This window comes from Bubalus bubalis, chromosome 2, assembly GCF_019923935.1.
Source record: "Bubalus bubalis isolate 160015118507 breed Murrah chromosome 2, NDDB_SH_1, whole genome shotgun sequence".
In the NCBI taxonomy this organism is placed as follows: domain Eukaryota; kingdom Metazoa; phylum Chordata; class Mammalia; order Artiodactyla; family Bovidae; genus Bubalus; species Bubalus bubalis.
This window is the reverse complement of record NC_059158.1, coordinates 39,360,590-39,387,320: the sequence shown is the minus strand read 5'-3', so window position 1 is coordinate 39,387,320 and position 26,731 is coordinate 39,360,590. Positions and strand designations below refer to the sequence as shown.

The window sequence follows — 26,731 nt, the reverse complement described above, 5'->3', positions numbered from 1 at the left end:
TATTATAAAAGCTTACAAGCTGAAATTGAAACTGAACACTCAGGTGTTCAAATATTAGAGAACCTAGACTGTGACCAATATTTATTTAACATATCATATTCTATTTTGTTGTTCAGTCGCTTAGTTGTGTCCGACTCTTTGCAACCCCATGGACTGTAGCCTACCAGGCTCTTCCATCCATGGGATTTTCCAGGCAAGAATACTGGAGTGGATTACCATTTCTTTCTCCAGATCTTCCCGACCCAGGGATTGAACCCAGGTCTCCCCCATTGTAGGCAGACACTTAACCATCTGAGCCACCAGGGAGGCACAGGGAGCTTGCTTAAATTCATGTCTATTGAGTCTGTGATGCCATCCAACCATCTCGTGCTCTGTCGTCCCCTTCTCCTCCTGTCTTCAAGCTTGCCCAGCATCAGGGTCTTTTCCAATGAGTCAGTTCTTCCCATCAGGTGGCCAAAGTATTGGAGTTTCAGCTTCAACATCAGTCCTACCAATGAACACCCAGGACTGATCTCCTTTAGGGTGGACTGGTTGGATCTCCTTGCAGTCCAAGGGACTCTCAAGAGTCTTCTCCAACACCACAGTTCAAAAGCATCAATTCTTTGGCACTCAGCCTTCTTTATGGTCCAATTCTCACATCCATACATGACTACTGGAAAAACTGAAAAAACTAGACAGACCTTTGTTGACAAAGTAATGTCTCTGCTTTTTAATATGCTGTCTAGGTTTGTCATTGTTTTTCTTCCAATGAATGCCTTTTAATTTCATGGCCACAGTAACCATCTACAGTGATATTGGAGTCCAAGAAAATAAAGTCTGTCACTGTTTCCACTGTTTCCCCATCTATTTGCCATGAAGTGATGGGACCAACAACTTCCTTCATGGCTCAACTGGTAAAGAATCCGCTCACAATGTGGGAGACCTGAGTTCGATCCCTGGGTTGGGAAGATCCCCTGGAGAAAGGAAAGGCTACCCACTCCAGTTTTCTGACCTAGAGAATTGTATGGATTGTATAGTCCATGTGGTCGCAAAGAGTCAGACACGACTGAGCAACTTTCACTCACTTGATGGGACCGAATGCCACTAGTCATTTTTTGAATGTTGAGTTTCAAGCCAGCTTTTTCACTCTCCTCTTTCACTTTCATTAAGAATCTCTTTAGTTCCTCTTCACTTTCTGCCATTAGCATGGTGTCATCTGCATATCTGAGCTTACTGATATTTCTCCCAGCAATCTTGATTCCAGCTTGTGCTTCATCCAGCCTGGCATTTTGCATGATGTATTCTGCATATAAGTTAAATAAGCAGGGTGACGATATACAGCCTTGACGTACTCCTTACCCAATTTTGAACCAGTCTGTTGTTCCATGTCTGGTTCTAACTGTTCCTTCTTGACCTGCATACAGGTTTCTCAGGAGGCAGGTAAGGTGGTCTGGTAGTCCTATCTCTAAAAATTTTTCAGTTTGTTATAATCCACACAGTCAAAGGCTTTAGCATAGTCAATGAAACAGATGTTTTTCTGGTATTCTCTTGCATTTTCAATGATCCAACAGATGTTAGCAATTTGATCTCTGGTTCTTCTGCCTTTTCTAAATCTAGCTTGAACATCTGGAAGTTCTCAGTTCATGAACCGAGAGAAATATGTTTTTCTCCTCTACCAAATTATATATTCTTTGATTGCTCAAAAAAAATTTCTGGACTTCCTGGGTGGCACAATGGATAAGAATCTGCCTGCCAACGCAGGGGACGCAGGTTCAATCCCTGCTCTGGGAAAATTCCACATGGTGCAGAGCAACCAATCCCGAGCACCACATTACTGAGCCAGCACTCAAGAGCCCAAGAGCCACAACTAATGAGACCCTGTGCCAAAACCACTTAGGTCTGCATGCTCTAGAGCCTGCACACTGCAACTACTAAGCCTGTGTGCTGGAACTACTGAAGCCCGTGCACACAGAGCCCGTGCTCCACAACGAGAGAGGCCACCGCAATGAGAAGCCGGCACACTACAATACAGCAGTAGCCCCATTCACTGCAACGAGAAAGCCCACACAAAGCAGTGAAACCCAGCGCAGCCAAAAGTAAAAGTAAATCAAATTTTAAGAAATGTTCTGTGTATCTCTATATTCTCATGGCTCTAGTATACATACATAGGGCTGAAAAAATTTATCTTCAAGTCCTCAATGTCTACTCATATTAATATTTGCTGTGGTTCACTCAGTCACGTCCAACTCTTTGCAATCCCATGGACTGCAGCTCGCCAGGCTTCCCTGTCCTTCACTATCTCCTGGAGTTTGCTCAGACTCATGTCCATTGAGCCAGTGATGCCATCCAACCATCTCATCCTCTGTCAGCCCCTTCTCCTCTTGCCCTCAATCTTAGTGTTCTTGCCTGGAGAATCCCAGGGACGGGGGAGCCTGGTGGGCTGCCATCTATGGGGTCGCACAGAGTCGGATACGACTGAAGCGACTTAGCAGCAGCAGCAGCAAAGGTATTGGAGTTTCTGCTTCAGCATCAGTCCTTCCAATGAATATTCTTGATGTCTACTCATAACAATATAGTCTTAAGATTGTAAAATTCAGGCATCAGATCTTCCTCTCACAAGGTGTATATCATGCCCTGACAAGTTGCTTCAGTCATGTCAGACTTTTTGTGACTCTGTGGACTATAGCCTGCCAGGCTCCTCTGTCCATGGGATTCTCCAGACAAGAATACTGGAGTGGGTTGCCATTTCCTCTTCCAGGGGTTCTTCCCAACTAAGGGATCAAACCCAAGTCTCCCACATTGCAGGCAGATTCTTTACCGTTGAGTCACCAGATCCCTAACTAAAGCCAGTGTTGGATAACCAGAGCAATGAGCATTTCTCTATGTGTAGAAGGCAATGGCACCCCACTCCAGTACTCTTGCCTGGAAAATCTCATGGATGGAGGAGCCTGGTGGGCTGCAGTCCATGGGGTTGCTAAGAGTCAGACATGACTGAGCAACTTCACTTTCACTTTTATGCATTGGAGAGGGAGGTGGCAACCCACTCCAGTGTTCTTGCCTGGAGAATCCCAGGGACGGGGGAGCCTGGTGGGCTGCTGTCTATGGGGTTGCACAGAGTCGGACACGACTGAAGTGACTTAGCAGCAGCAGTAGCAGCACTCTGCACAGTTTCTGGCACATAGTATATACTTAATGAACAAATGTTAGTAGAAAGAATAAGTTGAGTGAACAAGAGCCAAATGAAGCATGCTGAGTAGCTAACAGGTCTAGCTACAATTTAACTCCTGAAATCTCTTTTCAATGTGTTTATATCTTTGCACAACTACTGTCTGATTTCCTTATATAGCAGTTTTCATTCCAATCCCAAAGAAGGGCAATGTCAAAGAATGTTCAAACTACCATACAATTGCACTCATTTCACATGCTAGCAAGGTAATGCTCAAAATCCTTCAAGCTAGAATTCAATAGTATGTAAACTGAGAACTTCCAGATGTATAAGCTAGATTTAGAAAACATAGAGGAACCAGAGATCAAATTGCCAACATCTGTTGGATCATAGAAAAAGCAAGAGCATTCCAGAAAAACATCTACTTCTGCTTCATTGACTATGTTAAAGCCTTTGACTGTGTGGATCACAGTAAACTCTAGAAAATTATTAGAGATGGAAATACCAGACCACCTTACCTGCTTCCTGAGAAACCTGTATGCAGATCAAGAAGCAACAGTTAGAACCACACATGGAACAAATGACTGGTTCGAAATTAGGAAAGTAGTATAGCAAGGCTGTATATTGTCACCCTGCATATTTAACTTCTGTGCAGAGTACACCAGGCGAAATGCTGGGCTGGATGAATCACAAGTTGGAATCAAGATTGTCAGGAGAAATACCAACAACTTCAGACATGCAGATTTGTTGTTGTTTAGTTGCTCAGTCATGTCCGACTCTTTGTGACCCCATGGACTGCAGCATGCCAGGCTTCCCTGTCCTTCACTACCTCCCAGAGTTTGCTCAAATTCATGTCCATTGAGTCGGTGATGCCATTCAACCATCTCATCAAGAGGCTCTAGTTCTTATTTCACTTTCTGCCATTAGGGTGGTATCATCTGCATATCTTGGAATGCAGATGGGAATACCAGACCACCTTACCTGCCTCCTGAGAAACCTGTATGCAGGTCAAGCAACAGTTAGAACCAGACATGGGACAATGAACTGGTTCAAAATTGGGAAAGGAGTACATCAAGGCTGTATATTGTCACCCTGCTTATTTAACTTATATGCAGAATACATCATGCGAAACACCAAGCTGGATGAAGCACAAGCTGGAATCAAGATTGCTGGCAGAAATATCAATAAGCTCAGATATGCAGATGACACCATGCTAATGGCAGAAAGTGAAGAGGAACTAAAGAGCCTCTTGATGAAGGTGAAAGAGGAGAGTGAAAAAGCTGGCTTGGAACTCAATATTAAAAAAATGAAGATCATGGTATCCGGTCCCATCACTTCATGGCAAATAGATGGGGCAACAGTGGAAACAGTGACAGACTTTATTTTCTTGGGCTCCAAAATCACTATGAATGGTGACTGCAGCCATGAAATTAAAAGACGCTTGTGCCCTGGAAGAAAAGCTATAACAAACCTAGACAACATATTCAAAAGCAGAGACATCATTTTGCCAACAAAGTTCCATATAACCAAAGCTATATTTTTTCCAGTAGTCATGTATGGATGTGAGAGTTGGACCATAAAGAAGGCTAAGCACTGAAGAATTGATGCTTTCGAATTGTGGTGTTGGAGGAGACTCTTGAGAGTCCCTTGGACAGCAAGGAGATCAAACCAGTCAATCAAAGGAAATCTACCCTGAATATTGGAAGTACTGCTGCTAAAGCTCCAATACTTTGGCCATCTGATGCGAAGAGCCGAGTCACTAGAAAAGACCATGATGCTGGAAAAGATTGCAGGCAGAAGGAGAAGGGGACAACAGAGGATGAGATGGCTAGATGCCATCACCAACTCAATGGACATGAGTTTGAGCAAACTCCGGAGATGGAGAAGGACAGGGAAGCCTGGCACAGTATAGTTCATGGGGTCCCACAGAGTTGGACACAAGTGAGCAACTGAATGACAACAACAATACAGAAGAACTCCCTTATAACTTCCTATCATAGATGTAGGACTAACATCTATGATATTAGCACTAACATTTGTGCTATATGAGTATATGAGACATGTAAGACCCAAAGTACATCAGCAGAGAAGAAAGAAGTCCTTATGTTCCTGCTCCCCTCCATCCACATTTCTGTGATTTTATCTCATTCTGTTCTTTCCTTTGAGTTTTGCCCATTTTGCCCATCCTCTTGTAAACATCCCAGGTACACAAAGTATATTATTTTCTTACTCTATAAACCCTCAAAGTACCTAATAAAAGATACAGATTGTAATCTTGGCATTTTTTTAAGACAGAATGTTCAGACTTCTTAAAATAAAATTTTTATTTTGTATTGGGGTATAGCTGATTAACAATGTTGTGTTCAGGTGAACAGCGATGGGAGCTCAGCCATACATATCTTGTATCCATTCTCCCTCAAAATCCCCTTCCCTCCAGGATGCCACATAACATTGAGCAGAGTCTTGGCACTTGTTATTGACAATTATTTTGCTAACTGGGCTCTCTGACATTTAAAAGAGGGCGGGGGCATCTAATTCAGAGTCAAAAGCACCTAGTTACGCCTCAGCTATCTGAAAGAAATTTTCTGCAGTTATTGTGTTTATGTGTGTCTATAAAATTAGAAATAGTATCTTCTCAGTGACCATGCAGAGATATAAGAGGATGAAAGAATGTTAGTACTTGCAATCACGCATAAGGACATTGTTAAGAAGCTTCAAAGGTTCGTTCAAACAATGTTATGTGCCAAGCATTATACCAAATTCTGGATGAAACAGAAATAAGAATGAGTTGAAGTTCATGGAACTGGAAAGCAGAATGGTGGTTCTCCAGGCTCTTACTTCCTTATTTTGCTCTAAACTTTCTCTGAATTCTCCATCAACCTCAATCTATTCGTTAGCCTCTCAGCTGGCCTCTCTTCCTTCACCAATCTTCTGAGTCAGTGGTTCTCAAAGTGCGGTCCTGGGAATAACAACATTAGCAACACATGAGAACTTATTCAAAATGTAAATTCAAGAGCCCCTGCCAGACTTTCTGAATCAGAAACTGTGGAGGTGGGACACTAAGAAATCTGTATTTTACCAAAGCCTCCAGGTATTTCTGATGAATGCTCAAGTTTGAGAAACCATCCAAAAGTTCCACTCCATGTTCTTTCCAGTTCTCATTCTTAACTTTTCTGGATAGGATTATCTTCTTCCACTATCTCTGCAGCTGTAACTATTACAACAACTAACAGCAACAGCTGTCATTTATTAAGCATTTATCGTCCAAGCACTGTCCTGTTGTGTACATACTATCTTAATTGCCACAACAATTCTTTTAAGTATTATTAACCCCACTTTTCAGGGGAAAAAAACCCCCATAGGTTTAGAGATGCTAAATAAGTTGTCTAAGGTTACTTAATCTAACCAACAGAGGCATAAGAGATTTGACTTTGGGTTTTCCTAACTCCAAAGACTATATTAAGTCCTAGAATGCTACTACATGGTAGCCTTGGAGTCCGTCAGTTACATGACAATTACTTCTAAAGTCTAATAAACTCTGGAGTAGAACTTCCAGTTAGCTAATGGACCTCTCTAAACTCCACACAGGGGCCTTAAAATTAACATGCCATCATTTCTTCCCTCCATTGTAAATCTGTTCCTCCTTCTGTGTTTTCTGATCTAATGTCCTCATAATCATCAGTGCCACTTTTGACTTCTCACTCTCTCTCACTTCTAGCTGTCCATAACATTCAGAGATTTTAACATCTAAAATATCTTTACAAGCTGTCCATTCCCACTGTCCCTCTTCAAGATATGGGCACCTCTCATCTACATCCTAATTGGTTTCCCTGCCTCTCCACTCTAAAGCAACTCCGCACACGAACTGCCACTTAACTTTCTGATCTGATTATTCTACCTTCCACTATTCTCTTATCGTCAACACAGGAGTGGTGCTGGCAGGTCTAGGCTTTTTAGAATAAGAGACTTCCTCATGATTTGGCTCCAACCATAACTTTCCTGTCTCATCACTTCTGCCATACAAGAAGCCTACAAAAAAGAACTCAAAGTTTTCCCACTTAATTTTAATCTTTGGCAGTTTTGCTTATACTCTCCCCTCTGCCTGGAATGATTGTTTTTCCTTTTCCATGTGGCAAAATACTAATTAACCTTCGGGGCTAAGTTCCATCATTTTTAAAGTTTTCCCTGACTCTATTGATTTATTTCCCCAGCCAAAGTAATCTACTCCTTCAGCATTTTATTTATTCCAAAAATAGTGAGCTCTTATCGTAACATGTCATGGTTAGTGTCTGTCTCCTCTGATGAACACTTGATATCTCAGGTATACTGTGCTTTCTTCACTGTCCCTGCACCCAACACAGTGCCCAGCCATAGCCAGTACCCGATAAATATTTGCTGAGTTGTTAAATAATGCAACATTTGGTGCTGCAACATTACACAGGTTAGCAATTCAAGTTCAGGTTTATGCAACACTCAAAAGAAAGCCCACATTACAACAAAAGATAAAGAGTGAAGGTTCAATATTTAGCAGCAGCATCTGCAATTTTCTCAAAATCTTTTTGTCAATATTTTTGAGTATCCTTCAAATAGACTCCTTTCCCAGCTAACATGATTTGTATATTTTACAGGATCAGCAGGACTACAAACATCACAGACTGCTGTAAGAGATAATCCCAAGGAAAACTGTGTCACGGAGAGTAGCTGGATAATTGCTTTGGGTACATCATTTCAGTACATTTCCAATAGAACGGCTGCAGCACATCAGGTAGATTTTAGAAATGAGGGCATGCACTGCTGACTAAATACGTAAGAGAAGCGCACAGTAGTGATGCATTTATCAAATTAGTACTGAAATCAGAGCTATACCTGCTTTTGGTTCAACTATAATATTTGCATTTTAAATAAGGATCACACTTCTTCTTGTCTAAGACTCTACTCTGAGTAACACAACTCCCATCCCTCCCAGGAAGCAACTCTGTTATCAGTGGGATGCTGATAAGCCTGCCTGAGTCTTAACACTTTCCCTCCCGAACCTGCTAAACCTTCTCTCTCCAATTATCCCCTATCTAGGGACATGTAAGTCGCTGCAATACATTCCCCCAGTGACCGAATTCACACTATTTTCTCAAACATATGACTTATCTCTAAAAGAAAGTTTCCACTTTTTCCAAAGATGAGATCAATCTTTTCTAAGTTTGTACTGTACTTAAAGTATAGTACCTCACAGAGCACCTGTTTACAGACTGCCTCATCTGGTTTCATAATTATTTTCTATATGCTTTATTTTCCCAGCTATACTGTTTTCACTCTTAAGGGGGAAAAGCCAGGTCTTTCAATGTCATTTGTAATCCCACAATCCTCCTCCCACATATAGCATAATACTGGGCACAGGCAGCGTATGTATTAACCACTTGAAGGACTGAGCTAAACGCTTGCTAGGCACTGATAAACGACTTATCCACAGTGTCACATATAATAAATATCTACTGTGTCTACTCTGTGGCAAGCACTTTTGCAGGTGCTGGAGACACGGCCCTGAAGGAAACAAATGTGATCCTGTCCTAAAAGCTATTATTGTCCAGAGCACAAGAAATATTGAAGTCTCAGTACTTGAAGTGCTACAGAGCAAGGTTATCTATCCCTGGCTCCAAGATATAAGAACCTCAAGTAACAAACATTACAGATCCTCAGTTGTGAAACTGAATCACAGACTTTTCGAACTGAATGAGAAGTTACAAGTTATTGTCTTCAATTTTCTTGCACAAATCATGATTAAATTTCAGTACAGCCTACCTTTCCACCGTTTCTAGGCACTGCCTTCATCAACGATCAGAAAAGACTGACTGACTTCCTACCTCCAGTACTTTCTCCTGAGCATGGTCACTAGGCTAGAGAGTCCAAGGCACTAAGAAAGCACTGGGCTGATGTTAAGCTGTACCCTATCAGGCTTATCCGACAATCAACATTTCCAGCCCACACGCTGAACAGAATCTGTGTTTTCTGCCTAGTAAATACCAAGCCTGTACTTCTTTTAAAGAAAATAAAAGGCAGCGCCTCCACAGTTACTTGGCCCTAATAATGACAAAAGTACAACATGGGTTAGGGATATAAAACAGCTGATTTGAGTATTTGGAGGAAGAACTAAGGATGTCTATCCACCCCTTGGCCTCAAAATCTGTAGCAACAGCGTGATAAAATGCTAAGCGCCGACAAGGCTTTCAGCGTGCATCAAACACGTGCACACAACTCCTGAAGTTGGAAACACCAGGCAACAAGTTGCCCGCCCCCTCTCCACAGTGACAGATCTCCTGCCCCCGGTCGTGGGTGTGTCTGACGCGGCGCGCGGGCACTGATTCACAACACTCTCCATAACAACCGGCTCCTCCTCGGAGCCCGGCCAGGGCAGGGGCGTTGAGGGGCCCCAGCAGGGCCCAACTTATCCGAACCCCAACTACTGCGTTCCCGGTTCCTCCTCGCCTTCGGTTTCGCGCAGCCTCGTCTCAGGCAGGATGTGAGGCTGCTCAGGGAGCCGGACTTCTCGGGCTTCAAATTCCTCGGCCCGGGTGCCTGGCAGGGCCGCCCTGAGGCCCCCCAGACGCCCCAGACGCTTCCAGAACTAAAGTCTCCGCCTGCCGCAGGCGGCCGGTTTCCGGAGCGCCCGCGCCCAGGAGCTGACCCTCGTCAGCCCCCGTCGGCTCTCCCTCCCCGCCCCCCGGAGTAGGCGGCTGAGGAGCGCGGAAGTGCGCGCGTCCCCGGGCCCGCGCAGCAGGTGCGGCCGGGCCCCACCTCCCCCGCGAGGCCCCGGCTACTCACCCCCACGATGTTCCTCTGCGACCTCACGGCCCGCACGGACGCCTCTTCCGCCCGCTCCGCACCCACCTCGTAGCCACCGCCCCCTCGGCCGCCGCCGCCGCCGCCGCGGCGCGCGTCCGCTTTCACGCACACCGCCGTGGCCGCGCACGCGCCTCTGCGCGCTTGCGTCACGTAGCAACCGATCGGCGGCCGGCCGGCAGGTTACACTGGTTCAGGGCCGGGAGGTCGCGTCCCGCGGCTTTTGCGGTTTTTCCGCATCCGCCCGACACGCTGCCCTCCGGATCAAAGGGCTCCAGGGTGTGGCTGCCCTGCCGGCACCTGGCTCCCGGTGAGTTACGTCACTTTACGTCACTGTATGGCGTCACCGATCGCGTCACTACAAACGGGGAGGTCCCAGTCGTGATCGCCCGGGCGCCTGTAGGGGAGACGTCAGGGTCTCCAGACTGCTGTCCCGTCTGGAGCGGATCCCATCGGCTACTTCTGCGAGTGCAGGAAAGATTTTCCAGGAACCGGGACCTTTGGGGCTGAGTGCAGGTTAATGTGAAAGAATGCCTATTGACACTCGTTAACTCCGCAGCAACGTGCGATGGACCCGGCCTTGAATTCCTCCGACTCTTGTTTCTTCATTTTATAGGTGAGGATAACAATACCTGTCTTACCTACGTTGTAGAATTGTGCAGCTAAAACAAAATAATGTATGCAAAAGTGCGTTTTAAAGTATAAAGCTCACTAGACTTTAAAATATCTTTATTATAAGGAAGGCAGTTAAGCAAGAGCAGTTAAGAGCATAGACTGTGGAGTCAGGGAAACCTCGTGTCAAGTTTGATCAGGAATGTTGGACTGTCAGTTCTGCTTAACCCTTGGGCTTACTGGAGGTCCGGGGTGTGGGGCTTTGGAGAGAGTGACTAGAAAGGGCATAATTCCAGCCAAAGGAAGCTTCCTGAGTAAAGGTATGGAAGTGAAAGTAGACTTGAGGCAGGGAGATCAGTTATGAGGCCATTGCTGTACCCCAGATAAGAAGTGATCAGAGCCTTAACCAAAGCTTTGGCAGAGGGAATGTAAAGGAAGGGACAGATGTGAACAGTGTTAAGGTGGTAGCATTGACAGCACTGACTGAGGGATAAATGACTAGGCCAAGTTTCTAGAATGTCTGGGGTAGGTGGTGGAAACATTTAACAAGAAGCGAAGAAAACTGAGTCTGGGTCATCCACCAGTTTGTAATCCAGGAAATCATATAATGCTGATGACACTGCCAGTAGGAAGATCGGATTTGTGGGATATGATGATGTATTTTGTGGGATTCTCCAGGAGCCTAGCAGGCTATGGTGTATGGGGTCACAAAGAGTCCGACACGACTGAAGTGATTTAGCATGCACGCATGCACAATGATGGTATTAAAAAATGAGCATGTTTGTTGGGGAAACATTCTACACTCATACACATATTACATATTTTATTAACAGATGTCACTGCACCTGCCTTAGCTCACTCCTTGCTGGAGCAGTGACTTCCTGATTGGTGAATTTAAAAGGAGAAACTGAATATGTGTAGCCCATCCATTTTTTCCCCCCCTCTTAAAGGAAAGCTTCCATCAGGGAACTATCTTTGTGTTCTTCTCTGATCCATCAGGAGTGGAGCCTGGGGGTGGGTTGAGGGTGCTTGGTCCAGAGCTGCAGAGTTAATAAGCCTATGTAATTCGAGAGTTTAGCATTAGGAAGCTCTCTGTCCACAGGTAATATTCAATACCAGTTTTTTCAGTTGTAGTATACAGAATTACAGGTCCTGAAAGATTTTCATGCCCTTATCTCCAGAACCTGTGAATGTTACCTTTCGTGCCAAAAGGGACTTTGAAGGGTTTTGTTTGCTTTGTTTTTTTTTTTTTTAAGTTGGTTTTTGTTTGTTTGTTTGTTTTGGCTGCACCACACATCGCACAGGATTTAGTTCCCAGGGATTAAACCTGCTCCCCCTGCACTGGGAGCTTGAAGTCTTAACCACTGGACCACCCAGGGAAGTCCTGCAGGTGGGTTAAATTAAGGATCTTGTGATGGGGAGATTATCTTGGATTATCTGGCTGGGCTGGAGGCAGGAGGGTCAGAGTCGGAGAGTGAGAGATGATGATGGAAGCAGAGGTCAGAGAGAAAGATGATAAGAATCTGCACTGCCGGCTTTTAAGATGGAGCCAAGGAATGCAGGTGGCCTCTGAAAGCTGGAAGAGGCCAGGAAAGATTCTTCCCCAGAGCCCTCAGAGAGAACACAGCCCTCCCAATACCTTGATTTTTAGATTTCTGATCTCCAGAACTGTAAGATAATGAATTTGTGTTGTTTTAAGCCACCAACTCTGTAGTAACTTGATACAACAGCAATAGTAAATGAATACATTCCATAATAAAGATGATAGTTGGTCCCCTGCCACATTCTCTTTCATTTAAAGAATGCAATTGATTAGGTTCTTTCAGAGATGACTGCAGTGTGACTGTGACTTAATGGAACCTTCACATCCAGAGGGAAATAAACATCCAATCAACAGTCGAATTACACAGATTTGTGAGTGAGGAGACAAGTTGAGTTAAAATAGATTTAGAGGACGTTAATTTATAATTTGGTAATTTAAGTCCGGGGTGTGGATGAGATCAATCAAAACACAGAAGAAACGATAAAGAGGACCAAGGACAGATCCCCGGGAAGCACTAAGGCTGTGGCAGATGAACGGAAGCGCACAAAGTCTGAGGAAGAATGGCCAGAGAGAGAAAAGAACTAGGTGAGTGTAGTAGTGCCTCTGAAGCCCAGGTGGGAAAGAATTGCAAGATGGTCTCAGCAGAGTCAGAGACCACAAAAGGGCAAACATGTGAAGGGCTGGAAAGCACTGACTGGATCAGCAACACAAGAGTGATTGATGAGCAACAACTGCAGCTGAGTGAGGTAGTAGAGATATGTACTAAATTGTTGGGGTCTGAAAGGCAGGTCAGTAGAGTGGGTTGCCATCTGGACTAGTTGATGGGAGTTTGAGATTCCAGTCTTGGTTCTGGCCACTAACTAGCTAAGTAACCTTTGGCAAATCACTTAACTCTTCCACACTTTGGTTTCCCATCTCCCAAAGGAGATGGCTATGATCTTCACATAGATTCCCAGAGTCCCCTTAACTTTATATTAGACTCATTTCCTTATAACAGCACACTTCAAATCCTCATTTCACCACACAGTGAGAATCAGTATGTTATGTTTCAGCTTATGACCAGAAACTATGGATATGGATATGATACAGTTACTCAAGAAACTCACAGTTTGGAAGGAAGATAAACATAAAAGTAGGTAACTAATTGCCATAGTTCTTTTTTAAACAAATCAAGGTATAAATTGAATGAACTGTGACTCTAACACAGTATCAGTCAGTTCAGTTCAGTTGAGTCGCTCAGTCGTGTCTGACTCTTTGTGACCCCATGAATCGTAGCACGCCAGGCCTCCCTGTCCATCACCAACTCCCGGAGTTCACCCAAACTCAGGTGCATCGAGTCGGTGATGCCATCCAGCCATCTCATCCTCTGTCATCCCCTTCTCCTGCCCCCAATCACTCCCAGCATCAGGGTCTTTTCCAATGAGTCAACTCTTCGCATGAGGTGGCCAAAGCACTGGAGTTTCAGCTTTAGCATCAGTCCTTCCAAAGAACACCCAGGGCTGATCTCCTTTAGAATGGACTGGTTGGATGATCTTGCAGTCCAAGGGACTCTCAAGAGTCTTCTCCAACACCACAGTTCAAAAGCATCAATTCTTCGGTACTCAGCTTTCTTCACAGTCCAACTCTCACATCCATACATGACCACAGGAAAAACCATATCCTTGACTAGACAGACCTTAGTTGGCAAAGTAATGTCTCTGCTTTTCAATATGCTATCTAGGTTGGTTATAACTTTCCTTCCAAGGAGCAAGCGTCTTTTAATTTCATGGCTGCAATCACTATCTGCGGTGATTTTGGAGCTCCCAAAATAAAGTCTGACACTGTTTCCACTGTTTCCCCATCTATTTGCCATGAAGTGATGGGAACGGATGCCATGATCTTCATTTTCTGAATGCTGAGCTTTAAGCCAACTTTTTCACTCTCCTCTTTCACTTTCATCAAGAGGCTTTTGAGTTCCTCTTCACTTTCTGCCATAAGGGTGGTGTCATCTGCATATCTGAGGTTATTGATATTTCTTCCGGCAATCTTGATTCCAGCTTGTGCTTCCTCCAGCCCAGCGTTTCTCGTGATGTACTCTTCATATAAGTTAAATAAGCAGGGTAACAATATACAGCCTTGATGTACTCCTTTCCTGATTTGGAACCAGTCTGTTGTTCCATGTCCAGTTCTAACTGTTGCTTCCTGACCTGCATATAGGTTTCTCAAGAGGCAGGTCAGGTGGTCTGGTATTCCCATCTCTTTCAGAATTGTCCACAGTTTATTGTGATCCACAAAGTCAAAGGCTTTGGTATAGTCAATAAAGCAGAAATAGATGTTTTTCTGGAACTCTCTTGCTTTTTCCATGATCCAGCGGATGTTGGCAATTTGATCTCTGCTTCCTCTGCCTTTTCTAAAACCAGGTTGAACATCAGGAAGTTCACGGCTCACATATTGCTGAAGCCTGGCTTGGAGAATTTTGAGCATTACTTTACTAGCATGTGAGATGAGTGCAATTGTGCGGTAGTTTGAGCATTCTTTGGCATTGCCTTTCTTTGGGATTGGAATGAAAACTGACCTTTTCCAGTCTTGTGGCCAGTGCTGAGTTTTCCAAATTTGCTGGCATATTGAGTGTAGCACTTTCACAGCAGCATCTTTCAGGATTTGAAATAGCTCAAGTGGAATTCCATCACCTCCACTAGCTTTGTTCGTAGTGATGCTTTCTAAGGCCCACTTGACTTCACATTCCAGGGTGTCTGGCTCTAGGTGAGTGATCACACCATCATGATTATCTGGGTCGTGACACAGTATACTACATACTATATTAGAATTCTGTATGAAGTGACATGAGGGATATATAAAGTAATACAGATGAGGGAGCAATCATTTTTGCCAAATGGAAATCAAGGTGTTACATTTACCTACTCTCAGGTGGACAGTGTGCCTCAGAAATGACATAACCAGAACCATAAGGCATTTCCATGGTGATTTTAAAAAAAAGAGGAATTGTGCTAATCCACCACTGATCATTTAACATTACTTCTGGATAGCTTTGTTGTGATTGGAATGGATACTTATATACAATTACTTCTGAACTTAAGTATACCATTTAATTGGAGAAACGGACGTGTAAAAATTGAATGCAAGAGTAATTTATTTACTTTCCCACCAGATTTAAGTGAAAATATTTATCTGTTATACATGCCACACTCTGTTCCATTTGCTCATCTAATCCTCATATACTATCTCATTTAATATCACAAACTTCAGCTTATTGTATCAAAACCGATATTATATCTCTGTTTTAGCAGATAAGGATACAAAGTTTAAGTAACTGGGCCAAGGTCTTGCTAACAGCAGTTATGTAATAGACCAGGCATCCTCTCTTTAGGAAACCTTCCCTCCGGCCATTATTTAGTCTAAGTGTCCTTTGTACTATTACATCATGGTGATGTTGTTTGGTTGCTAAGTTGTGTCTGACTCTTTGTGACAGCATGGACTGTAACCCACCAGGCTCCTCTGTCCATGGGATTTCCCAGGCAAGGATACTGGAGTGAGTTGCCATTTCCTATTCCAGGGGATCTTCCTGACCCAGGGATCAAATCCACATTTCCTGCATTGGCAGGCAGATTCTTCACCACTGAGCCACCAGGGAAGCACACTATTACATACTATGCACTCCTTTATTTTAGCATTTACTGTAATACTGATGATGACCTGGCTTCCTATGGACCAGGTACAGTTTTAGGAAGTTCTGGGCATTAATTTACTTAAGCTTCATAATAACCCTTTGAGGCAGGTGATATTATTAATCACAGTGCTTTATAATTCAGGACACTAAGGCATAGAAAGATTAAGTAATTTACTCAAGGTAACACAATGGTGATGGAGACGGATGCAAACCTAGATAGTTGGGTTCTAGAGTCCATGCTCTTAACCCCTAGGTTGCTGCCTGCCTTCATATCATGCATCCTCTGCTAACATTGAGAAGTTCTAGACATACTTTAAAGAACTCTCTAGTGCAGTAATTATTGGCTTATTGTGTGTGATATTGCTGTGTATCCCTCATTAAAAGACCATAAGAGAATTTTTCACTCTCAGCCAAATGCCATGAAACGGTTGACTACCCTTGAGTAACTGATATGTTTTCTGATTATAGGTGATGTGTGTTACATAACTGGCTGTTTCCTCATTTCACTCTGACTGCCAAGAAGCTCTGAGAAATATGTGGCTCAGCATTAGTAACTGGAAGGACTCTTGGCTTCCATGTCTACATTCTGTTGGTTTGAAATTCTTCAAAATTAAAAGCTGGGGGAAATCTAAATTCTTCTGCATTTTCTAGATTATTGATATTATACATTTGTTTTATAATTAGAAAAAGTAAACCTTGTTTTTAAAAGAAAGGTTGCATCTTGGCATGCTTTCTCAGACTTTGAATCTGTGGACAAGAAGTAGTTTCAGATTAACTTCCATGAATTCAATGTAGAATCCTGCTGCTGCTGCTGCTGCTAAGTCGCTTCAGTCGTGTCCGACTCTGTGGGACCCCATAGACGGCAGCCCACCAGGCTCCCCCGTCCCTGGGATTCTCCAGGCAAGAACACTGGAGTGGGTTGCCATTTCCTTCTCCAATGCATGGAAGTGAAAAGTGAAAGTGAAGTCGTTCAGTCGTCTCCGACTCTTAGCGACCCCATGGACTGCAGCCCACCAGGCTCCTCCGTCCATGGGATTTTCCAGGCAAGAGTACTGGAGTGGGATGCCATCGCCTTCTCCATGTAGAATCCTAGTCCCTATGAAACCAGGACTTCTGTGACCTCGAAAGTCCAGATCAATAGAATTGGTGTTCAGACAAATCAGAAAGTATTTCAAGTAGCATAAAACAGGCAAGTTGTGACCCTCCTTATTTTTAACATATCTAAATAACTTGAAACCACTTTTGGATTATTTGAAAATATTCTGCCTTGCTTTAGAGATAAGAAAGTCAGTCATCTTCCTTAATGCTGATATTTTATTATAATTAACTTTAATGTACAGCTGATTTTGTGGTTTAGCATTTATCAGAAATGGATGAAGATCACTTATTCTAAAATGAAAATAGGTATTTTGGTACATGTCTTGCAATTTAACTGACTTAGATCCAGTAACTCAATTCCAGATTCATTTCTTTACTTAAAGGTGTGTTTTACAAGGAATTCTTCCAGGTAGATTTACTGACCAGTTATTGATACTTTGCTAAAAGCCATACAGTTCATGGGAGTATTATTCAGATTTTTCTATAGCCAGAGTGAGCAGCTGATAATTTCTTCTTTGAAAATTTTTCAACCCAAATCTTCATCCTCCAACAGTTCAGATGCCTAAAGAGTGGGCAAACGCTCTACCCCCAACCAGCAGATTGTTGCTGAGTGGTATGTGAACATCTTGGGTTGCCAGGTTTTTAATTTATTCATCTCTTAATATTGGTAACTAATGTGAACATGGGTTAAAAAAACAAATGACTTGTCTGTGAGTTTGCAGACCCTCTGCCCTGTTAGATAGAACTTCACAAACTTGAATACTTCATTCTTCTTATTTTGAAGAACTGGGTTTGTATTTTTTGTGTGTTTTTTAAAGAAAATTCTAGACTGCTTTCAGGTGCTCCCTCTGTCCACCCCCATGAAGAGAGGAATGTTCCTATTTAGGTGAGAATCTCAAGGGGATGACTCACTGTTCACAAAAGGCTGTCACCCACCCACCATCTGCTGATCAGATTACTGAACAATATGTATTTGCTTTTAGTCAGCCTGGGTATTGGCTGGTCCATCAGAAAACTGCATCCCTGACCATGTTATCCTGAGTTCATACACACAGAAACATTTCTCACCCCCTTACCAGGAGTGTTTTACTGACTTATCTTTTGAATACTGTGGCTTCTACACACATTAAGGAATTCTAAAAGAAACAGGTCTACAAAGCACACTGCTGCATTTGCTGCAGAGCTATTGTGCACTCAGTCATTGATGTTCCTTATGGAAAACCCCACAGGAGAATTTTCTTTCAGAGCCAAGTGTCAGGAAATGCTGGTTACCCTTGAGTAAGTGATGTGTTTTCCTCACAGGCAAGCAGGTAATGTAACTAGATACGTTTCTTTTCACTTTTGCTGTCATGAAGCTCCAAGTCCATTCTTAGCTCAGCTTTAGTGCTTGCATAGGAACTGTGGCCTACGCATCTCTGTTCTAATTTATTCCCTGGTCCTTATCTTCTATTTAAATTTGGGTTTTCTCTTACTCAGATTTATCTGTAATTTTCTGGATTGTGTGTATAATCACACTGGGCAACTCAGGTTGATCATGGAAAAGCTAGGGAAATGAGTGATACTTATGCTTAATAATGACTACCTTTTAGATGGTTGGATGGCATCACCGATTCAATGGACATGAGTTTGAGTAAGATCCGGGAGTTGGTGATAGACAGGGAACTCTGGCGTACTGCAGTCCATGGGGGCACCGAGAGTTGGACATGACTGAGCGACTGAACTGAACTGAATCCTTACTTCAGGCAAGAGTTAAAACTTATGGACCCAAATTTGTTCCTTTTTATGCTGAGTAATATTCCATTATATGTATGCAGTACATCTTCTTTGTCCATTCATCTGTCAGTGGATATCTAGGTTGTTTCCATGTCCTGGCTATTATAAACGGTGCTGCAGTGAACACGGGGGTACATGTGTCTCTTTGAATTAGGAAGAATCTAGAGCCTGTTAGGGGCTTCTCTGGTGGCTCAGAGGTTAAGGCGTCTGCCTGCAATGCGAGAGACCAGGGTTTGATCCCTGGGTCGGGAAGATCCCCTGGAGAAGGAAATGGCAACCCACTCCAGTACTCTTGCCTGGAGAATCCCATGGAGAGAGGAGCCTGGTAGGCTACAGTACACCGGTTGCAAAGAGTCGGACACAATTGAGCGACTTCACTTTCACTTTCAGAGCCTGTTATACAGAGGGAAGTCAGAAATAGAAAAACAAATATCATATATTAACGCATATATATGGCATCTAGAAAAATGGTGCTTATAAACATGTTTTCAGGGCAGGAATAGAGATGCAGACATAGAGAACGGACTTGCGGGCACAGCTGGGGGAGGAGAGGGTGGGACTAATTGGGAGAGGAGCATTGACGTATGTGTATTACCATGTGCAAAACAGATAACTAGTGGGGAGCTGCTGTACAACAAAGGGAGCTCAGCCTGGTCTCTGTGATAACCTAGAGGGGTGGGATGGGGGCGGTGGGGAGTGAGACTCTAGAGGGAAGAGATGTATGTATACTTATGGCTGATTCATGTTGTTGTCTGGCAGAAACCAATAGATCATTGTAAAGCAATTACCCTCCAATAAAAAATAAATAAAAACCATGAACCCTTCCATGCCAATAAGAATATTTTATTTATAACGTGTCCAGGGTTTTACACTAACTAAATAACCAGAACAATAAATTATTTTCAAAGAAGTTTTAATATTATTGTAAATCTAAAGAATGTCACTTTTAACTCTGCTTTTGTTCTTCTGAGGGAGGTATTAACAGATAGATTAATGACTGACAATCATAAATGAGATACTTCAAGTCCCAAAATCTCCAAACACGTTTCTCATAGCCTCTCTCAGTACGGTGTTCTAGTAGGCCATGAGGTAAAGAACTAGCTGCCCTATATCTAAAGCATATTCTTTGTTTTAAACCCTTTTCTATCTAATGTATTAGTGATCTGATTTGTATACACTGGTGTTCATATTTGTACACATACACTTCAACTGAAGGTACATGGAAAGATCCTAAGCAAGATTCATCATTGTCTTAATACATCTTTTATATTTGCTAAATCAAAGGTAGAAAGGTAATTGAGTACCCCCATGACTATTAGGTATTGTTCTCAGACACCAATGTGTCTATGATTTAATGTTTTAGTCCTGTGTTTATCTTGAGAAAGGACAATAAAGCTGTTTTGTAAGTAAAGACTTAGAATGTCCAGAAAACACTTTTGTAATCCTGTTTTGGCATTTCTTTTAATATACCAGGAACCTCAAAAAATAAATGGGAGTAGTGTAGCCGTATTTCAGTTTTTCTTTACTGGGTTATTCTGTGTCATGAACAAAGAAGATGCAGAGACTGAAGATACAGTTCCTGCTCTCAAGGGCTAACAGTCCAGAACTGTGCTGTCTAATATGGTAGCTTCTAGCTACGTGTGGCTATTTAAGGTGAATTAAAAAATCAGTTCCTCAGTCATACTAGTCACACCTGAGAAGCTGAGTGAGGCTAGTGGTTACTATATTGGACAGTACGTGTAAAGGACATTTCTATCAATGAAGAAGGTCCTATTGGATAATGCTGCTCTAGAAGTTGTGTGGGAACCATGAGGTAGAGCAAGGTGATTTCAGCCTAAGAAAGATCGTGTGTGAAGTATGCATAAGAATAACTTGGAGGGACTTCCCTGGTAGTCCAGTGGGTAAGAATCGGCCTGCCAACGCAGGGAACACTGGCTTGATCCCTGGTCCGGGAACTAACATCCTGTATACCACAGGGCAACTAAGCCCAATGCGCCCCAACTATTGAGCCCACATGCCACAACTAATGAAGCCCATGTGAGCACATGCTTGGCAACAAGAGAAGCCACTGCCATGAGAAGCCCATGCATTGCAATTAGAGTGTAGCCCCCTCTTGCTGCAACTAGAGAAAGACTGCATGGAGCAACCAAGACCCAGTGCAACCGATAAATAAAAAGAATGACTTGGGGGCACATTGAGTCCTGCCAGATTCTGATTTGATGGGTAATGTGGGAGTCTATTTTTAACAAACAACCCAGGTGATTTGATACAGAGGGTGTATAAACTACATTGAGAAAAACCAACCTGGATAAGTGGGAATAGCTCAACAGAGTGATTCTGAACTTCCTACCTAATTGGCATCTGGGTGCTTGAAACAATTTAAATTTGAGTTAGAGCGACAAGAGTGTTGGGACCACACTTGTACCTTGACTTACGAAGCATTTTCTACCCATTATGTGTCTGAAGACTTATATTATTTTAAATGCCTCTAATTTGTCATGTATATTTTAAATACCTAAAAAGGTATGTGGTAGTTTCAGTCAAGATAGGCTATCCTATGCAACAGCAAAAAATAACCCCAAAACATAAGGCTTACACTAGCAATTAAATTCTTTACCCTCAAAGTGACAGTCACCGCTTCTACTGACAATTCATGCCAGAATTAGTCACAGAACCAAACCTTAAGGAAGTCTGGACATGCATCCTACTATGTGACCAGAGGAGAGGAGAACCAGACACTTGTGAGCAGCACTAATGATTACCCCGTGATGGTAAAGGAAACACGGTGATCAAACTACAAGTGAGGTGAGACCTCCAGAAACACACAGCAGGGTGGTGAATGGCAAAGACATAAGGGACTAGGATGAACTTTCAGGGAAAATTACTTGGTTTGGAGAAAGAAGCCAAGGTAAAATGACCAAGAACAGAATGCTGAGTTAGTGTTTTCTGGACGAACATCCTTAATTACTTGGACGTTTGATTCTGCAGAGAGGATTAAACATCCTTCTCTTCTTCCTGAAACAGATCTTATCCGAGGCTTAAGATTCTTTCTTTAGAGGCTGATGTAGGGCATTATGACAGAAACACAGAGACACATCGTGTATGATGTTACTATGCCAGAGAAAGACTAGGAAGCCAGTGGCCTTGAAGGAAACGTGCCTCTTTCTGAATCCGGGGAGAAGAATGTTCAGTCTGGTGGTTGCCTGAAAGCCCCCTTGTGTATCTCTCAATAAAGGCAGCTCTTGGAGAAGGCATTTATTCCACTGACACCAGGACTTGCCTGTTGTGCAGCTGCATCATTAGCTGAGGCTGAGAGAATCGGTGGATATGCAGTGTGAGGGAGAAATAAATCTTGTAAGCCACTGAGATTTGGGGGAACATTTGTTTCTGCAGTGTAACCTCACCCATAATAACTGATAGTATATTTATTCTTTCAGTGTCTATGCAGATGAAGCTGTTGAGATCCATCAGGCAGACAATAAATTTAGAATGAGAGATAAGGGAGAAATATCTGTTCTAAAATGCCAGAGGAACTTACAGGTGATTTCTTGATTAAGGCATAGAGAGGAGAGTATTTTAGGTTCTCAGGCTTCTTTAGATGTGAGTGGGCAAGAATGGGGAGAATTCTCTCCCAATATCATGAAAGGGGAGTAAAAATCACAGTTCAGTCAAAAGTCAAGAAATATTTCTAAAACTCATGACACATGAGTTAAGGAAAATAATCCAAAGGAAACAGAAGCAAAGGAACTAAACAAGCATTGCATAAAATAGGAAATACAAATTGCCAAAAAATATGAAAAAAACAGTCATCATCACTTATAAAAAGGAAAATTCAAATCAGATGGGAAGTGTTGCAACCTTCCTGGAAAGTAAAACTGTTGACTTCTATTAAAATTTAATACTTATCTATAGATCCTCATAGGAGTCTACTGTCCTCTCCCCTTAGCAGCACTATTTACAATGGGAAACTGGAAACTAGAAAGTCTAGAATGTTTAAATGAATTATAAAACATCTATACTATGGACTGTTGTTTTTTGATCACTAAGTTGTATGCAACCCTTTGTGACCTCACAGACTGTAGCCCACCAGGCTCCTTTGTCCATGGGATTTCCCAAGCAAAAATACTGAAGAGGATTACTATTTCCTTCTCCAGGGGATCGCCCCAATCCAGGGATTGAACCTACGTCTCCTGCATTGGCAGGCGGATTCTTTACCACTGCGCATACTATGGACTATTACTTGGTTATTAAAAAGAATGGCATCTATAGATATTGACATTTGAAGATATAATTGATACATTATTTTTATATAATAGATTTATTATTAAGAGAGATAAAAAGTTAGTTCTAGAGCACCATAAGAGTATGATGTCATATTTATCAAAAATATTAAAAAGGGGGAAATTTTAAACTTACATATTAGCATTCTATTGCTGCTGTAAAAACCCACTCCAGTGTTATTCCTGGAGAATCCCAGGGATGGGGGAGCCTGGTGGGCTGCCGTCTATGGGGTCGCACAGAGTCAGACACGACTGAAGTGACTTAGCAGCAGCTGCTGTAAAAATTACAGCAGCAGAAAGAGGGCTTAAAACAGTATACGTTTATTCTATTCTCTTAGACTTCTGGAGGCCAGAAGTCCAAAATCAGTGTTGCTGAGTTAAATTCAACATCTGGGTAGAGCCACACTCACTTGAATAGTTAGAGGAAAATGTTCCTTATATTTTCCACTTCTGGTGGCAGACAGCATTCCTTGGCTTACAGTCACATCACACCAATCCCCACAGTCATTTTCACATCACCTTTCTTGCTTCTGTATTTTAAATATCTATCAGTCTCCTTCTTAGGACACATACGGTTGCATTTAGGGCACATCAGATAATCCAAGATAACCTCATCTCAAGATTCCTAACTGAATCACCGCTACTGTGACCCTTTTCCCATATAAGGTGACATTCACAGGCTCCAGAGATTAGTATCTGGACATGTTTAGGGCCGTTATTTGGCCTACCACAACATATTTATACAGATTTATGAACTTAGACTAAGGTTGAAGGATAAATATCACCAACTTTTTAACACAAGTTTCTTTCAAATGCATGTGGCTGGGGAAAGAGATGTTTTTGTATATACTTTGTTTGACTTCCTAAAAATAATAAAATTGAAAAATTTGGGGAAAAAAACAGAGAAGAGCAAAAATTTCAGGTAAATGCAAACAGAAGGGAGAGGTAGCAATATTAATTTTCCTATAATGGAATTCAGAAAGGGGGAGTAGGAGTGGGGAGAAGAGGGAGAAGGGGAAGAAGAGGAACAGACAACAGCTGCTGTGGAGGATTTTTAGTTGAAACTCACTGAATTTGATCTCAACAGTTTTAAACAGAACTTTAAAGTTGGCTTAAAGATCAACATTCAGAAAACTAAGATCATGGCATCCTGTCCCATCACTTCATGGCAAATAGATGTGGAAACAGTGGCTGACTTTATTTTTCTGGGCTCCAAAATCACTGCAGATGGTGACTGCCGCCATGAAATTAAAACACGCTTACTCCTTGGAAGGAAAGTTATGACCAACCTAGATAACATATTCAAAAGCAGAGACATTACTTTGTCAACAAAAGTCCATCTAGTCAAGGCTATGGTTTTTCCAGTGGTCATGTATGGATGTGAGTTGGACTGTGAAGAAGGCTGAGTTCCGAAGAATTGATGCTTTTGAACTGTGGTGTTGGAGAAGACTTGAGAGTCCCTCGGACTGCAAGGAGATCCAACCAGTCCATCCTAAAGGAGATCAGTCCTGGGTGTTCATTGGAAGGACTGATGTTGAAGCTGAAACTCCAATACTTTGGCCACCTGATGTGAAGAGCTGACTCATTTGAAAAGATCCTGATGCTGCGAAAGATTGAGGGCAGGAGGAGAAGGGGACAATGGAGGATAAGATGGTTGAATGGCATCACTGATTCAATGGACATGGGTTTGGGTGGACTCGGGGAGTTGGTGATGGACAGGGAGGCCTGGTGTGCTGCAGTTCATGGGGTCGCAAAGAGTCGGACACGACTGAGTGACTGTACTGAATTGAACTGAATATCCCACAACAGAAGATACTGTTCTTGTCCAAGGAATATTCACAAAATCAAGCACATGCTTATTCACAAATTATAGTAAATTTCAAAAAGGAACAATACAGTTCACATTCACTGGACACAAAATCAACATCAAAAGATAGCAAAGTAATAACAATGGCAGCCTACATAGCAAAAACTGCGGGGCATGCTGCCAAAACAATTCTGAGGGAAAAAATAACATTTTAAAATGCACCTTTGAGCTTTAAAAATAGTTTCAATAAGCAAACCAATCATTCCAGTTAAGAAGTTAGAACAAAGAAAAAGATAAAGAAATTTAGGGAGGATAGAGAAAAGTGTGTCAATCAGCTATTGCCACAAAATTCTGTGTAACACACATGCAGAAAGCCTCAGTCGCATACAATCAGGATTTATTTCTAGCTTACACAGATCAGCTGCGTAAGCAGATCACTCTGCTTCAGGCTGTGGAACACCTGGGATGACACTCTCTGCTCTAACTGTCCCATCCCCAAGATCCCCACTGGAAGGTCAATGGTTCTCTGTAGCATGTCCTTCTCCTGGTGATGGCAGCCCAAGGGGCCCGTTTTAGAGCACAGCAAGTGTGGCAGCAGGCACATGACCATGGGATCCACTGGACCTGTCACCTACTGCACCATCAGAAGATGCTGCTCTGAGAGTGATGAAATGGTCTTCTGAAGGTGCAGCTGAGGTACCAGCTTGGAGATGATACCCTGTAATGATGAGATGCCAACTGCCAGGACACATGATATACCCTGTCAATATCATTACCAGTGCTCTATTCCCAATAGGTATCATATGGGTTCAGGAACCAAGGGGGGAAATATGAGCAGCCCCTTACCATCATTGCTCCCAGTTATTCACTTGGATAACTACAGGTTCTGCTTGTCTAGAGGTCATTCTTCTAAAAAGTGAGACACTTTCACCAGAGCACACATTAATTTCTTTTATTGTGGTAAAATATATGAAAACAAAGTCTTTCCTTTTAACCATTTTTTAAGTATACAGTTCAATGGCTTTACGTGCATTTCCATTGTTGTAAAACTATCACCATCATCCATCTCCAAAACTTTTCCTTCTTCCCAAACTCTCCATCTATTAAACAATCACTCCCCATTTCTTCTACCCACCAGTCCTTGGAAACCACCACTCTTTCAGTCTCTGTGAATTTAACTATTCTAGGTATCTCATATCTAGGTATCTCATATGGAGAAGGCAATGGCACCCCACTCAAGTACTCTTGCCTGGAAAATCCCATGGATGGAGGAGCCTGGTAGGCTGCAGTCCATGGGGTTGCTAGAGTCGGACACGACTGAGCGACTTCACTTTCATTTTTCTCCTTCATGCACTGGAGAAGGAAATGGCAACCCACTCCAGTGCTCTTGCCTGGAGAATCCCAGGGATAGCGGAGCCTGGTGGGCTGCCGTCTATGGGGTCACACAGAGTCGGACACGACTGAAGCAACTTAACAGCAGTAGCAGCAGCAGGTATCTCATATAAATGGAATCATACCATATTTATCTTTTTGTCTGACTTATCTCAGCCCAGTGTCTTCAAGGTTCAGCCATGTTGTAGCATGTTTCAGAATTTCGTTCCTTTTCAAGGCTGAATAACATTCCATTGTATGCCTATATCACATTTTACTTATTCATCCATCAGTGGACATTTGGGTTGTTTCCACCTTTTGTTGTTCAATCGCTCAGTCATGTCCAACTTTGCGACCCCATGGACTGAAGCAAGCCAGTCTTCTCTGTCCTTCCCTGTCTCCTAGAGTCTGCTCAAACTCATCCACTTTTTGGCTACATGAATAATGCTGCTAACAAGCCTTGGTGTACAAGTATCAGTTTGAATCTCTGTTTTCAGTTCTTTTGGGTATATATCCAAAAGTAGAATTGCTGAACATATGGTGGTTGTTTAATTTTTGGAAGAACTGCCCTACTGTTTTCCACAGCAGCTGCACTGGTTTACAT

The 26,731-nt window shown here is 42.7% G+C and overlaps 1 protein-coding gene and 1 long non-coding RNA gene across 9 annotated transcripts in view; one reads left to right on the top strand and one right to left on the bottom strand.

The window, feature by feature from the left end:
- BTBD9 (BTB domain containing 9) overlaps positions 1-10,105 on the bottom strand; it is a 411,047-nt gene extending 400,942 nt beyond the window's left edge. For 4 of the 7 annotated variants that reach the window (XM_025261016.3, XM_044938341.2, XM_044938340.2 and 1 more), the window contains exon 1: positions 9,959-10,105. The gene's annotated coding sequence lies outside the window, so the exon portion shown is untranslated. Of the gene's footprint in view, positions 1-5,983; positions 6,105-9,622; positions 9,784-9,958 lie in introns of those variants that run through there. The other 3 variants (XM_044938339.2, XM_025261031.3, XM_025261022.3) reach the window with 3 other exon arrangements.
- A 187-nt stretch (positions 10,106-10,292) lies between these two features.
- On the top strand, positions 10,293-16,685 carry LOC112578056. Of its 2 annotated transcripts, XR_006549139.2 has the most exons (5): positions 10,293-10,592; positions 11,893-11,978; positions 12,405-12,716; positions 13,184-13,263; positions 16,267-16,685. It is a non-coding gene; the product is annotated as an uncharacterized LOC112578056 (long non-coding RNA). The 2 variants fall into 2 exon arrangements; XR_006549138.2 differs by lacking the exon at positions 13,184-13,263.
- The last annotated feature ends 10,046 nt before the right edge of the window (positions 16,686-26,731 follow it).